This window comes from Panthera tigris, chromosome B2, assembly GCF_018350195.1.
Source record: "Panthera tigris isolate Pti1 chromosome B2, P.tigris_Pti1_mat1.1, whole genome shotgun sequence".
Classification (NCBI taxonomy): domain Eukaryota; kingdom Metazoa; phylum Chordata; class Mammalia; order Carnivora; family Felidae; genus Panthera; species Panthera tigris.
In genome coordinates this window covers 64,946,402-64,961,854 of record NC_056664.1, presented here as the reverse complement: position 1 = coordinate 64,961,854, position 15,453 = coordinate 64,946,402, and the positions used below count along the sequence as shown (strand labels likewise).

The window sequence follows — 15,453 nt, the reverse complement described above, 5'->3', positions numbered from 1 at the left end:
GGAAAAAAATAACAGAAAGCAGCAGTGCTCTCAGTATTTGCATAGGAAAAAAAGGAATGGGTGAATGTGAGAATAAATTATCTCTTACATTTTAAATATTAGATTAAATCAATGAAGTTTTTCTCCTGATGTATCTTTAAAGAGAAAAAAATTAAGAAAGTGAGTAAAGCACACTAACTAATAGTGATATATCTAGCTGAGTGTTGGGAAAATATGTTTTTCTGGTATCTGTGAAGATCACAAGCAAAGAACTGTATGTAGATGACAGGCATGGCAGATACAGTCACTATAAAAGAAATGTGATAGAAAATGTAAAAATGTTTAAAATCTGCAGGCATAAAAAAACCTATACACCTAAGTTTCTTAGTAGTTGCTTCCCTTTTCTTTTAAAATAGTATCTTAGAGGGGCGCCTGGGTGGCTCAGTTGGTTGAGTGTCTGACTTCAGCTCGGGTCATGATCTCGCATTTCGTGGGTTCTGGCCCAGTGTCAGGCTCTGCTTCAGATTCTGTTTCTCCCTCTCTCTCTCTCTGCCCCTCCCCAGTTCGGGCACTGTCTCTCTCTCTCTCACTCAAAAATAAATAAAACATTAAAAATAATAAAATTAATAAATAATATCTTAGAAAGGCTGAAGGAGTTTGTTATATATACTACAACAAATACTAAAATGTTCTTCAAATGTGTCATATACATAACAGTATATTTTGTGAAGGGTTGAATATTGGAAACTGCATTAACAGGGGCGCCTGGGTGGCTCAGTCGGTTAAGCGGCCTACTTTGGCTCAGGTCATGATCTCGCAGTCCGTGAGTTCAAGCCCCGCATCGGGCTCTGTGCTGACAGCTCAGAGCCTGGAGCCTGTTTCAGATTCTGTGTCTCCCTCTCGCTGACTCTCCCCTGTTCATGCTCTGTCTCTCTCTGTCTCAAAAATAAATAAAAACGTTAAAAAATTAAAAAAAAAAAAAAGAAACTGCATTAACAGAAACTATATTGTTAAAATTCACTACACACAGAGTCCAAATCCCTTTCAAAATCACATACTTTTTTTTTTAATTTTTTTTTTTTAATGTTTATTTATTGTTGAGACAGAGAGAGACAGAGCATGAGCAGGGGAGGGTCAGAGAGACAGGGAGACACAGAATCTGAAATGGGCTCCAGGCTCTGAGCTGTCAGCACAGAGCCCGACGCGGGGCTCGAACTCACGGACCGTGAGATCATGACCTGAGCTGAAGTCGGCCGCTTAACCGACTGAGCCACCCAGGCGCTCCAAAATCACATACTTTAAAATGTGTACATGGCTTGGTGTCAATGATTATCTTCTTCTGAACCACCTCAGTTAATTAAATGCAAGGAAACTGTAAACAGGGTTTTTATCCCTCTTTTATTTGTACTGTTTGTAAACTTCAAAAGTTTTTTTTATTAATTTTTTTCTTTGAATATAACTGACACACAATGTTACATTAGTTTTAGGTGTACAACATAGGGATTCAACATATCTATACCTTATATGCTGTGCTCACCACAAGTGTCGCTGCCATCTGTCACCACACAATGCTATTATAATACCACTGACTATACTCCCTGTACTTATTCCCATGACTGACTCATTCCGTAACTGGAAGCCTGAATCTCTTACTCCCCCTCACACATTTTGCCCATCCCTGCCTACTTACTTATTCTTAAAGTTGCTTTTGCCTTTAGTATTATGACACTGTTCCCTTGAAAGAAAAACTATGTATAATAATAATAAAATTGCAATTATTAAGTAGTAACTAAAAATATCATTCAAAAGATTATTATAACTCATAAAACTTTTTCCCTAAAATTTCATATACTTAGGAGTAAGAAAGCCTGATGACTTCTTAAATGCTGACTCAATTTGAAATACTGTGACAAATTAACAGAACACAATATTTATGGGGTTTAAAGAAGAAAATTAGTCATTAAGTTGAAAGTTGGACTGCTTTGAAAGTCGTTGAGGTTAAAACAATGGCAAAATCCAACCCATTTTAAAACTTCAAGGGAACAAAGTTTTTTATATCCTTCAATTACTTAGATCTTAAAAACTATACTCCTTGGGATCCTTCTCTGGCTCATGATTCAATTCTTCATACGGTGTTTCAACCCTGTGTTTCACTCACCTTGTCATAAGTAAATCTAGATCTACATATCTGATTAATATTTCCTGTGCAGAAATTGGTCTTTATATGCAAAGAACCAAAAGCTGATGTTTCTGGTACGTTTTGGTGATGATACCAAGCACACTTTATTATAAAAACGCTGCTTTCAAGCAATGGTATCCTATCGTCTATAAGCTTTGTATAATTATGATCTTAAATGGAGAGTCTAATTTAATTCGTTTAAAATAGGATAATTTTGGTCATACATAGTGTTGATGTCTACTAAAAATTTCTATTAAATGAAAATCTAAAAGGCATTCAATATTTTAGCATACAATATTTGTATATATTTTAATGTATAATTACACTTCTTTCACATCCTGAATAGTTTCGAACAGTTTTCTTATCACAAATGTCATTATCACCCATTAAAATATAATATTTTTGCTTAAAGACTTATGAGAAATAAATTCTAAAATCTAAATATGTAGTTTTAAACTTATTTTTCTTCTTTCCATGTAATTACTAAATTTTAAAGATAATATTGAATTTTTAAGTACTGTAATTTGTATTTATAAGTCATATATCTCTATTATTAATGGACTAAGCAAAACTCACCAAAACCTCCTCCTAAAATATTCAGAATCTAGTATTTCATTAATATAAAACATTTTCCTTGATTATCTTTCTAATAGGTGATTAAAGAGATTGATTTCCAAGTAGCATAGCTACAAAATGATAAACTTATGGTATTTGCTTAAAGACCTGATACAAAATCATTTTGGTTCCAGTATTCAATATAACTATAAAAGAACAAATGCACTATTATCATTAATTTAGATCCAGGGGATATATCAGTCTACTGAAATGGCTCAAGTTCATAAACAGCTAAAATTCAATAACGTGTTATAATTTTGAGTATTATTTTTTGTTAAAACTTTAAAAACAAAATTTTATCCCATCTCTTGTGAAAAAGTAATTAATAAATAAGCACACAACTTTCATTGCACAAATGAAAGTCAGCTAAATGACTCCTGAATCTTCTGTAAAGAGAACCAGCTTTTCCTAACACAGGTTATTACCATTAGAGGATGTAACAATGTATAAATATGCACCTCTATGATTTAAAATTTTGTATCTTGTGATGTTTAATGTCAAAGCACAGTGGATTCCAATAAGACGAATCAAAGTCATTTGAACAAAAATGCTTTCTACATCATATAGATGCATAACTGTGTATGAGTATATTAACATTGCAAAAGGAAAACCATAACTCTGATTTACAAAATAAATATCTAACAATTCACATGATAATTACACTTGACCAGGTGGAATGTGTATCTAATGTGTAGGTAGCAAAAGAAAGGTTATATACATCAAAGCTGTTATGTATTAGAAAATTTGGACTTCTATTTCCATAAGAAACACAGCATATTTTTAACCTCATTATAATGATTGTGTTAAAAGATGGCACTCAAACTGATTCAAAGATTGACTCACAGTAACTGCACAATTCCAAATACATATCCTTAACTATGTTACCTGTCATCTCAAAGAAAATTATTCTTCCTATATAGTACAGATTGTTGTTATCCAAAGAAACTGTAAAATTCACAGACCAAAAATCGGGAGAATCATCCTTCCCAGAGATTTCCTATACCTCTTAAAACATTTTCCTCCTTTATTTTTGTTTATTCTCTATAGTAGGATGTGTGTTGGGACTAAGTAAAATTAAATAAATCCTAATATACTTTATTATAGCATAGCACATAAATTAAAATACTGGGCAGAAAATATATTTGTTGAATGCATGCAGTGCACACACAAAAAACGCTCAAGTTCTAAGAATGAGTTTTTAATTTAAGACAAAGTAGGGTATTTTTCATACTGAGTACCATGGTCAACACACGAGTTAATAAATATTGCTTTGGTTATAATGTGATAAAAATGTTATACATTTGAAATCACTTAAATATTTTACAAGGGCATTCTTTTCATAGATAGGAATTAAAATCCAAAGCCTAAGAACTGAGATAAAAATCTTAACTTCTGATTAATATAATGAAAATACCATTTTGAAATAATTTCTTCTTATTTTAGAAACCTATTTCAGATAGTCCCATGCCTACAAAAGGCAAGTGTGTCTGCTCCCACTTCTAAATTAAAAATAATAGTGGAATGAACTTTGAAATAAATAAGCGATAATTTGCTATACAGCAAAATCCTACAAAGCCTAATTTCACTTAAGTTAAATTAGCAGTCATGGATAAGAAACAAATATTATTTAATAGGTCTTAGAATCCAGGCATTAAAATAAAATGGGAAGATACACTTGCTAAATTCAATCATTAATCATATAATCAGTGAAATATTAAAGTCTAAAAATAAATATAAATACCATATGTAAGCAAAATCAGTAAATTATCATTCACTACAGAATTACTAACAGTCTAAGTTCCTAGGATAGTAAAAATATTGTTCCTCAAATACTTTTTGGTGATTTTATTCAAAATATACACTAATATACACTACACAATCTGACAGCAAATACTGTACAATTAAGGAACAGAGATTTGTGTCCCTTGAGCAATAAGGCTTGAGGCAGGGCCAGAGGCATTCCCAAACCACTGGTCTTCACAAGAACCTCTTCAAAAATTCTAAGTAACATAAATTCCAATTTCTTTTGGTCCAGGACACACACACACACACAAGGTGCCATTTGCTAGAAGACTTACATTATTCCAGTCTGTACAGATTCACTAGAGTGGCTGTTCTCTAAATGCTTGTTAGAAATTTCACTTTCAAAATTCCCCTTTGTTAACAATGAGCTCTGCTTCTATCAGAGAACCAACAATACCATTCTCTCTCGGGTGTATAAATTTTATGGTTCAAGGAAATGCAAGTTTTCTTTGTTAAGTTAATTTGTTATTATTTGTTAAGTTAATGAGGTGCCAAAGATGCTTGTATTCAGAAACATTTATACTCAATAGAGCTTCCAGAGTTGAACTACATCCAGTGAAAGGTAACATATTTGTGTAAAGGCCCATGGTGCCATCTTTGTTTAATACTTTTAGGGCATGGGAATATAGGCTTAGTACCTGATCAAGAATTTCACTAACATATTTGGTGGAGCTGATACTTCTCTGGTTATTACGCATATTTTTTTGTGAATGTGAGAACTAATGGAACATCAACCGTATTGCCACACAATTCTACAAAGCAATAATGTGGAACTCAGAATGAACACTCTGGTTGAGCTCTGAGCTCAGTCACTCAGATAATCCCTCATCTTCAGAGGTAACTCCTATAGCATTCCATTGTTCTTTCAAGGGTAGCCTGAGGTGAAGCACATGAAATTGCTTTACAATCTAGAAAGCACCACAGAAATGCAAGTTGTTTATTAGAGTGTAAAAATAGACACTAAAAAGTATTTCCAACAATAATACTGATAAGCCCTTCTGTCAATTCCAATGCCAGGTAAAAATTAAGAAACTGCCCCCACGGTTTACTTATTGAAAACTTAATCAGAGGGGCGCCTGGGTGGCTCAGTCGGTTAAGTGTCCGACTTCAGCTCAGGTCACAATCTAGTGGTCCGTGAGTTCGAGCCCCGTGTCGGGCTCTGGGCTGATGGCTCAGAGCCTGGAGCCTGCTTCGGATTCTGTGTCTCCCTCTCTCTCTGCCCCTCCCCCATTCATGCTCTGTCTCTGTCTCAAAAATAAATAAACGTTAAAAAAAAAAATTAAAAAAAAAAAGAAAATCAGAGAACCTCACTCTATTTTCATTCCTCTATTAACAGCATTATATCTTATCTGAAACTAATAATTTACATTGTTTCTTATAAAACATAAAAACCAGCTATTGTGCAAAAAGAGCATTGTACTCGATGTTACAGACCGATGACTCTATTCCTTACTCTGCCACATTCCTGATAATATCCCTTCATCTCTATAGACCTTGTCCTTCTCTATAAAATGGAGATAATGCCACTTTCTTGCAAAAGTTTCATGGGATTAAATGAGATATGTCAACTCTGCTAATTACAAAGGACTTTAGAAATGATTTTATTATGTAACTACACAACTGAAATTAGGAATATGAAATCATGGTGCTAGAGACCACATTTATAATTAATTAGCGATCATAACTAAAATATACATAAAATCAGTAATATTTGCAAAATATACTTTGAAATAGGCTTAGAAAAACGTTAAAGTCATTTTGTTTACAGAAATGATTAATCGGCCTGGTGCAAATGGATGCTCAAGTGTTCAGAATGTGTGAATATTTCTTTAATCCCAATTGCTAAAGGATGAGGAAAAGAGCCATCATATACAGAAAAAGTAACATAAAATTTCCTGTTTAATTTCCATAAAGCCAAGGGAAGCCTAAGGTATTAAGAAAATGGTTGTTTTTATAGTACAGTCAGGTGATCTATATATTAAGTATACAGATTAATCTCTAACTAAAAATATTTGGACTGTGAAGTAATTAATATGATCAGAATGTACAATGTATCCTTAATGTAAAAACAAATATTTCATCATTTCTTCTTTGTCTGATCATATTTTTATGTGGGAGAATAAAATACACATGTATCAGCAAAGTATTTGTGACTGAATTGTTCTGTATCATGAAACAAGTAGGCTATTATATCCCTTTTTACATTTTTCTTGATGACTCAAGATACCCTTGAAAATGTCTTCTTAAAACCAGCTTACTTTATACTTTAAAAATTATTTAGTACAAGCATCCTAACTTCCTAAGATTCTTTTTTCAGTTTATATTCTTCCTAGCCAAATCATCTAGAAAATAACTATAAGTTTAATGCATTAGGGTCACCCTGGATGATGGGGTTTTGGAAAAGCACAGAAAATTTTGTATTACTTTAAGTAGGATAAAGGATATTGATAAATAAAAAGCTATTTGAGATAGTTAACATTGCTCATGAGCTTAATTTTTCCTAGTTTTGAAAGTATATACACCTAGATTTTTGAGACTACATGAAGCTTCAGGGTTCGGAAACAGTTCCAAAACACCATGATGCTCAATGACATCCTTATTCTTTATCTCTGCACTGACCTGATGTTGCAGGACTCAGAAGTCAATAAATTAAAATTCCTGAGAGTTTTGAACAACAAGATAAAACCACACACACATACTCACACACACACACCTTTGTGCCTTAGAATAATGTTTATGGTCTTCAGGAAATGCAGATAGACTGTATTTATTATCTGTATTAAATGACAATAACAATGTATCTAAAGAAAAGTCTAAGGTCATTGATTGAGGTTAAAGCAAAAAGATGCCTACATATAATAGTTTAGAGAGGAATAAATTTTATGTGTAAATATGGTTTGAAGCCTAACGACTGAGAAATATCTTTTGTAGAACCTAAGTATATAATAGTAAAGTACCCTGGACAGCAAAGCACAAAATTAACAATCTTAGGGAAACTATTTTCTTTCTTCCAACACAATGATTCTTCATAAATAATAATTTTGGAAGTGCTGCACACAAGAGGGAAATATTTTACTGCAACTTTCCAACTGACCAGGCTTCCACATTGACACTGAGTATTCCATTCACGTGGGAGAACAGGTTGTCACGTGCAAAGCCTCGGAATAACCAGCCAGGAAACCCTGTGGAAAAAATTGGGGTTTATATGTTTTCATTGTTTGGGGACTGGATGTTAACCACAGGTTTAAGAAATTGTAGTGCTGGGCAAGTTCACAGCAGAGACATTACGAGAAAGCACTCTAGATGTAAATATATTTGATAAAGGAAAATGTTAGTTTTTATCCAGACCTCACACCCAGGCAACACTAATAAAACAATATTAGTTTGCAATAATAATTCTGGAATGTCAACTTCTATCTGCCCCTACATCCCAAAGACATGGAAATAAAAAAATATGGAGACACATTATCATGATTTTAGTGATACAAATAACAATAATAATAGCCAAATGATGATAAAGGTGAATTCTAAGGATATACAGAACAAAATGGAAGCACTTATGGGGGACTGATATTGCTTATCATTTAAAAATGTGTAATAAGCTATAAAATAGTAGAAAATAAATATACTCTTAGCAAACATTTTTGGTAATATAAACATGTTTTAAACCCAGAGCGCTATCAAAGAAAGTTACTGTAAAAATTAGGGTTTTTCCCTTTCTTTCTTTTTTTTTTATTTGCTTGTTTTTATGTTGGCTACTCAATTTATAGATATATTAAAAGACTTTTCTTTTTAAGTTGGATATTCCTTTGTTGGCAGTGGGAAATCATTAGACATAGAAATTTGGAGAACATTTTATGCCTCAACAGTATTCTAGAGAAAAATGTTAAGTATTCATATTCATAAACCTTCAAATTATAGCCACAGGAAAGCAGCGCAAGGTCACTGTCTAAATCTCTGCCACAGTGCCAAAGTGGTCAAGCTATATAAAGCTTTCAACTATACTCCAATTCCGTATGATGGAAGATAAATCAGGCAAGAAAAAGCACAGAAGGAAAGAGCAATATTCACAATGGATTTAGATCACGTCTACACTTATTTTTATAAAGCAAACTAAGTTAAAATTGGTCAAAGATTAACCTACTGACTCAAGAAAGGACTTCTCTTCCAGAGTTTCTAAATATTAAAGGGTTGGATAAACGAGTCTAAAATTTTGTTTCCAAAATAGCTTCATTTTAGATAACATTTTCATAACAGAAGTTGTTACTTTAAAAAGACTTAAAGGGCCCAACATAGTTTCTTGGCTGGGTCACAGATGCTCTCCTGAGAAAAACGGGGTGGCCTTCTATTCAGGAATGCAAGGCAATCCCATGTCCCGTGCGCCTGGCTGTTTCAATCCACAATTTCCACAATTACCCAGCTGCACTGAACTACTCCCAAGTGCACTTCAGAGGAAATGTATTTAGGAATACAATGTTTCTCCAGTGTTTTTGAAATCTTTTAGCTTAAAGCAATAGTATCTACAGAGGTCTTTGTGAGGGATATGCAGTAAATCAATTTAGATATTCTACAATCTAACTCTGAATTACTCCAGAACATCACACAACCATGCACATGGAATACACTACATTTCTATACAGTACCTTTCCCCTCACTGCCTCCACAATTCCTTCCATACATTGTCCCTGAACTTACGACTATAGAGATCATGGTGATGATGTCACTCACAAGGATCATGCTCTGATGATGATTATCTTTTCTGTGAAACTACACAAAAGAAACTTTCTCTGGTGTCACTATCAGGAAAAATTAGTGTGCACTTAACTGGTTTATTTTTATGTAATGGAAGCTGAAGTTTTGTAACTGATGTTACTTTTCTCGAAGCATGTATGTTAGAATGTTTATGGTTAAATCTGCAGCCAAATTTTCTACCCTTATTTTTCTTCACCAATCTTTTCTACACATTTTTAACTTATTTCATGTGGCTCTATTTTTACATTTTGGTAGGTACCTTAAGTCACTTTTGGTATTAGGGTAGACTTTAAAGCAGGAATTGAAATAAAATTAAATGAATATGCACAAAACATATTTTAATATATTTATTATAACTGTTTCCATTAAAATACAGAATTTTCCACCCATTAATCTCAAAATACCTTTGATTCAATGAGAAACAATGTAACTAAAATACAACTGATGTAAAGGTGTTAGTTTATTCATAGCTTGAACAGCAGAATTCAGGAAATAGGACATTATCTCAGCAAATTACCGATTTGGAAATCTTGCAAAGAATGGAAAGCAAGTGAAAAAAAAAAAAAAAGGCTTCTCATCTAGCAAATCAATCAATAAATAAATAACATCGCAAATCTGAGTTCCTAGACTTTATTCCTCCAAAAACCCACTAATTTTACAGTCACAATCCTAAGAGTTTCTCTGTTATTCAACTCCACAGGACCACTGAAGATGCATATTGTCCACAAGGAAAAGCACACTGACAGTAGTAAGAATTCACAAGGAAAGGGGCAGGGTAATCAAAAAAAGGGACAAAGGAAAAAAAAAATCAAATTGGCGAAGGGTATACATGCCCTCAATGCTGTGATACCTGAGTAGCACGATGAGCATAGCTATACTAAGGGGCAACCTAATAACAATATCCATTATGTAACAGACCAAAAAAAATTACTTTATGGCATATAAACTTTAAAGAAAACAGGATGAAATATCCTTTTCAGTTTTCCTGGTTTATTTAAAACAAAAAATGGTAGATTAATATACAATACTGATCAAAAAGATTTTAATTAAAATAATGTAAACAAATAACATCAATAACAACAAGCTGGTTGGCAAACGTTTTACATACAGGAAAACTCAGCTATTGAGAATGAGTTTTCACCATTCCAAAATTAAATCATTACTCATAAAGGCAACAAAACAGACATGTATTAACTATTTATCAAATACTGCTATAGTTTTATGGTGTATTAAAGTAAGATTTCAATACATAATAAATGTTAATTCTTATTTTCTCCCTTTGAATGTTCTATTTCTTGACATTTTGTGAATGAAGTACAAAAAATGGGAAATACAGAGTTAATTGTTCTTTGTAAAATTTCCTACACACAGAGTGGTTTAAATGTCTTCTAAATATTCTTAATCAAAATTAATGCTTTTTTAAGTAAGAGCAAAGCCAACAAAACTTGTCAAGGGGATGATAGTGTAACTGAATTAAACTGTGAAATTAACAACTATTTGGTGAAAAAACCTGAAATTGAATACCACTATTTGCACTGATATTTAAAATTTTCAGTGACATTAAATCTGAAAATTTACATTATTCTTTGAACTCTTTTATGAAAAAGATTAAATTGTTACTTCAACACTGTTAATTAAGAATAATGATTTTTCACATGTATTTTCTGATATAAATTTTATAAATCGGTAACAAATCTTTCCTAAGTAAGACACAGTGATATCATTCACAAAGATAGTAAATATTGTTGGGGTGCCTGGATGACTCAGTTGGTTAAGTGTCCAGCTCTTGAGTTTGGCTCAGGTCATGATCTCACAGTTCATAAGTTTGAGCCTGCATAGGGCTCTGTGCTTGGGATTCTCTCTCTTCCTCTCTCTGCCTCTCCCTGCTTGCACTCTATCTCAAAAATTAACATTTTTTAAAAAGATAGTAAATATCTTTAAATATTTTCTCCTAATAAATATGAGTACATTTAAGATTGATCAAATAATTCCAATGAATTTACCAACACAAGATCATTATACTGCATCTGATTTCCATATATATCAACCCAAATTTTAGAGTGTCTTACTGATCACAGCAAAAATGAACCGAAGAAATGGATGAAACCCATGAGAAATATCAAATTATTAGTGTGATTATAATATCTCCAATATTAAGAAAACAAATTATAGTTTATCCTAATCTTTCCCACAATATAAAGGCATATTTATTTTATATATACTTTAACTCAAATTAAACACTCATCTCCATTTGAAAAAGGAAAGAGCCAGTCAATTGGCATCCCCTAAACTCAACCTCACTTTCTATATGGTAAGACTGTAAGTAGCGTTTAGTTTTAGGTATAAAATTCTTATTATTGATGTTTGATATATATTTTATTGATGTTTATAGATATTTCAGTAGATTTAGAAAACTGTTGCAACTGTATTCTAATGACTAAAAATTCATTTTTCAAATGAGAAACTATATTACACCAGCCTGGCTATTTGCATTTTTTACTGTTGAAAAGGATAAAAACAATGAAAAGACAACATCTTGCTAGACTTTATAATTTCATGTATTACTAGGAATTTTTATAGTTCCATTTGTTTTCCAAAGTGATACACTAATAGTTTTGATGACAAAAAATTACACACATGCACACACACACTCCAGATCTTTGGGCCTACTATAATCTTTGTTCAATGTAATTATCATGCATCATATTTTAGGTCAAACATCTAGATGTGCACTTAGTTCACAGGCATGAAAACTGTACCCATTTCAATTTAGCTTTATAAACCAGCCTAGGCAAATGTGGAGAGTAAAGATGGTATGTCCAAGACTCTGTACAGAAACTCAAAAGGGACAGGTTCAAGCTAAAACTCCACAGATATCCTTCTCTTCATTATAAACCATAGGTTTCTTACCAACACTAAAAGTCTCTCAGATTAAATAGATATTTTGGAGGCTCTTATTCTGTGCTCATTTTTTCCATTACCTTCTTGTCTTCAATGAATAGCTCTGATTACAATAAAATTTCATAGACTGAAAGAAGCCTTACATAGAGATCTCAATAACTAAATGCTTGATCTAGAACAAGACTAGCCTCTGAAGTCAGGGAATCACAACATATTTGTCAAGAAAGCCTAATGTCAGAAAAAAATCTAGTCTCGGTTAAGCTATTCTGAACATAAACTACCCTAGCTAAGCCCTTCAGGTACAGATGAAATAATGTGCGTCCCTATAAAGTACAGTCCCCTATTCATCTGAATATGAAAGCACTCTATGTTGTATCTGAAATGTCTGTCATTTCTAGTCTCTTTACTCATATCAGTGTATCTGATCATTTATATACCTTTTGGAAAGTCAGGATTGGGTGGATTTTTTCAGTATAATGTGGAATAACATGAAAATTTCAAATGATAACGAAGTGTTCTTAAGCAAGAACATTTTGAAGTGAGTTTTGGGTTTATTTACTAACCACTGAAGCAAAATGGCTTACCTTCATGTAGGGCAAAACTTTTTCTACCACAGGATGTGGTAGAAAGCATTTTGTTTTTACAATCTTTAAGGCAAACTTTATAACCTGAGTTATGTGAACCCTTTTATATGATCCACAATTAGTTTAGGGGATCCGTATACTCTAAAATACAAATAAAATTTTCTGTGCAGTAAGTATATTTCTGTGAGAGTCCACTGCTTCCTTTATTTCTCTGATGGGCCCATGATCGCTCTCCAAATTACTAACAAATGGTTAAAGAGTCTGGATGAAGGGGTGACTCAGACTGGGGACACTTCTATATTGCCTTGGTGCTTTACCTTTAGTTCCCAGAATTATCTTCTCTTGCAGGTCCTCAGCCTCAGCAGTATGCTTTCATTAAGAACCCTATTTAAGCTAGACACTTAGGAAATCAAGAAACCATACTCAAAGAAAATGAAGTTTATGATTACATGCAGAGAGCAAAGAAATTCATCTCAGAAAGCACTTTTATGAGCTTTCAGGACATTAATGAATCATATATTTGAAAAGACTTTCATATCAATAGACAAAGGAAATACTATATACAGATGTGCTAATATCTCTTTCCTGATGAGTGTCTTAAACAACTTTGAAGACATTGACTAAAAAAGACAATATAGAAAAAAACTTTGTGTAATCTAAATAAACTATTAGAAAACATAATCTCGGAATTAAAGTGAAACTTGAAAGTGGATAAAACAATCGTTCCAATTTGGACTTGCTTAGAAGTTAAGAATAAGCTTCAAGGGCTAAGCATTCTTTAAAGATGGTAAAACAAACAAACAAACAAACAAACATTGCAAGGCTAACAGTTTCTTGTTACCACATAAAAGTTCAAAAGCTATTAATAAGTCTAAAATATCTGACAGATATTATACTATTGAAAATATGTTTGTTAGAGCCCACAACTGTACAATCAATATCCCCCCTTTACTGAAGTCAGCTTTGCAATTTGTTCAATATTTACAGTTTGTCAGAATAAGAAATTTATCCTCCTGGTCTTTAAAACCCACAGCTCACATAAAACCTTCCTTGAAACAAGCGATTTACAGAAACTAGGCATTTAAATTTTTTGGTTGTGTTTCTGCAATGAGTTGACCAACTCATTATATGGCAATTACCTTCTTAAAGACAAAAGATGGCCTACTTGAAGCTGGCTATCCAAAATCTAAACCCATTTCACTACCCTCCCATTTATTGGTGTGAAGCTGAATAGAGTAATAATCTTTTTGATTATTAATATTACTATAGATAATTAGTAATTCTTCACTGGTTTCTATATTTTTATAATTGAACATGCCACTTTCTAATCTTCATGGCCTTAGAAAATTGAGAAGAAGAAATACTTATTTCATTTATTTTTGACTCTCCTCCCAGTCACCTTGTTACCTCCTAATTGGATCTGGCTTTCCCTGGAGGCCACCTCAGTGGGAAGATGGCATCTTGAAGGGGCCTGCTGTGCTCAGTCTGTCTCAGTGTCACCATCAAGGCCTCTCTGTCTCTGGGGCTGCTTTGATTTGCCCTCTGTTAAGACATGCTCTCAGAGGCCACAGGTCACAGAGTTACTGCAGGCACAGGAAGGAGTAGGGACCCCAGAAACCAACCCTCCCCCTGACATGCTCCCACCATGTCCCATCCCCTCATTGCTACATGGTTGCTGTTGTGATTGAAGTTTGTATATTAAAGGGTTTTTATAATATGTTTTTGATTGATCTAAAAATAAAAAGCATTTCATCTAGGGAAAAAATTGTCTAAAAGGCATAAAAATTGCCTGCTTTGGACATTTCTCTAGGTCTCAGTCTCATTATTGGGTCTCAGGCACATGTAATTAAACTTTATTTTTTGTTTTATTTTTTCTCCTGTTAATCTGTCTCATGTCACTTTAATTATTGGATAAGCTAGAAGAATTATGAATGGTAAAGAAATTTTTTTTCTCCACAACACTCCAGAATTACCCGGAATATATACTTGCTGTTCATAGAGATTAATTTTGTCTTTGTTTTCCAAATGACTTCCATCACTTCTCTAACATAATATTCCTAAGGGCCATTCACAGACAATGCTTCAAAATGAAAGTATCTCCTTCTCCTGAAGAGCTTTTTAACCATGGGTTAATAATGAAGAGTATCACAAAGTTTGAAGAGAACTGAGTGGGCAACCTTCTGTATGATAATCACTTCACTAATGAAGTTACTGCCCTCATACATATATTTGTAGAAACTATAAACTCAAATAAACTGGTTCCCCAGAGCTAGATAGAGAAATCAATCACATTATTTTCCTCTCATCTCTCAGATGCAAATGTATGGGAGCATGAACCATCACTGCTTCAGTCTTCCTCTCAAATTAGTGGATGTCTGTCATTAAGAAGACACAGTAAGTATGACCATGAACATGAAATTCATGATCTTTATCAAGTAGAAATAACAGCCACTCTGCAAGTACATGCCTCAGTTTACGATAAAATCCTCTATCCTCTAGAAAGAACAGGTTTAATTTGTCACGAATGTTAACTAGAATTTGATAGACAGCAATATGATTCATACTTTTGCAAGCAGAAGGTGGCTGGTTGCTTCTTTTCCATTTGCCTCTGATCTCTTGGATTTTAAGCTTGTCCTCAGC

The 15,453-nt window shown here is 33.2% G+C and overlaps 1 protein-coding gene across 5 annotated transcripts in view; it reads right to left on the bottom strand.

Moving 5' to 3' along the window:
* The window catches only part of LOC102950023 (regulating synaptic membrane exocytosis protein 1), a 221,074-nt gene that overhangs the window by 176,378 nt on the left and 29,243 nt on the right, over positions 1-15,453 (bottom strand). The window lies entirely within an intron of this gene.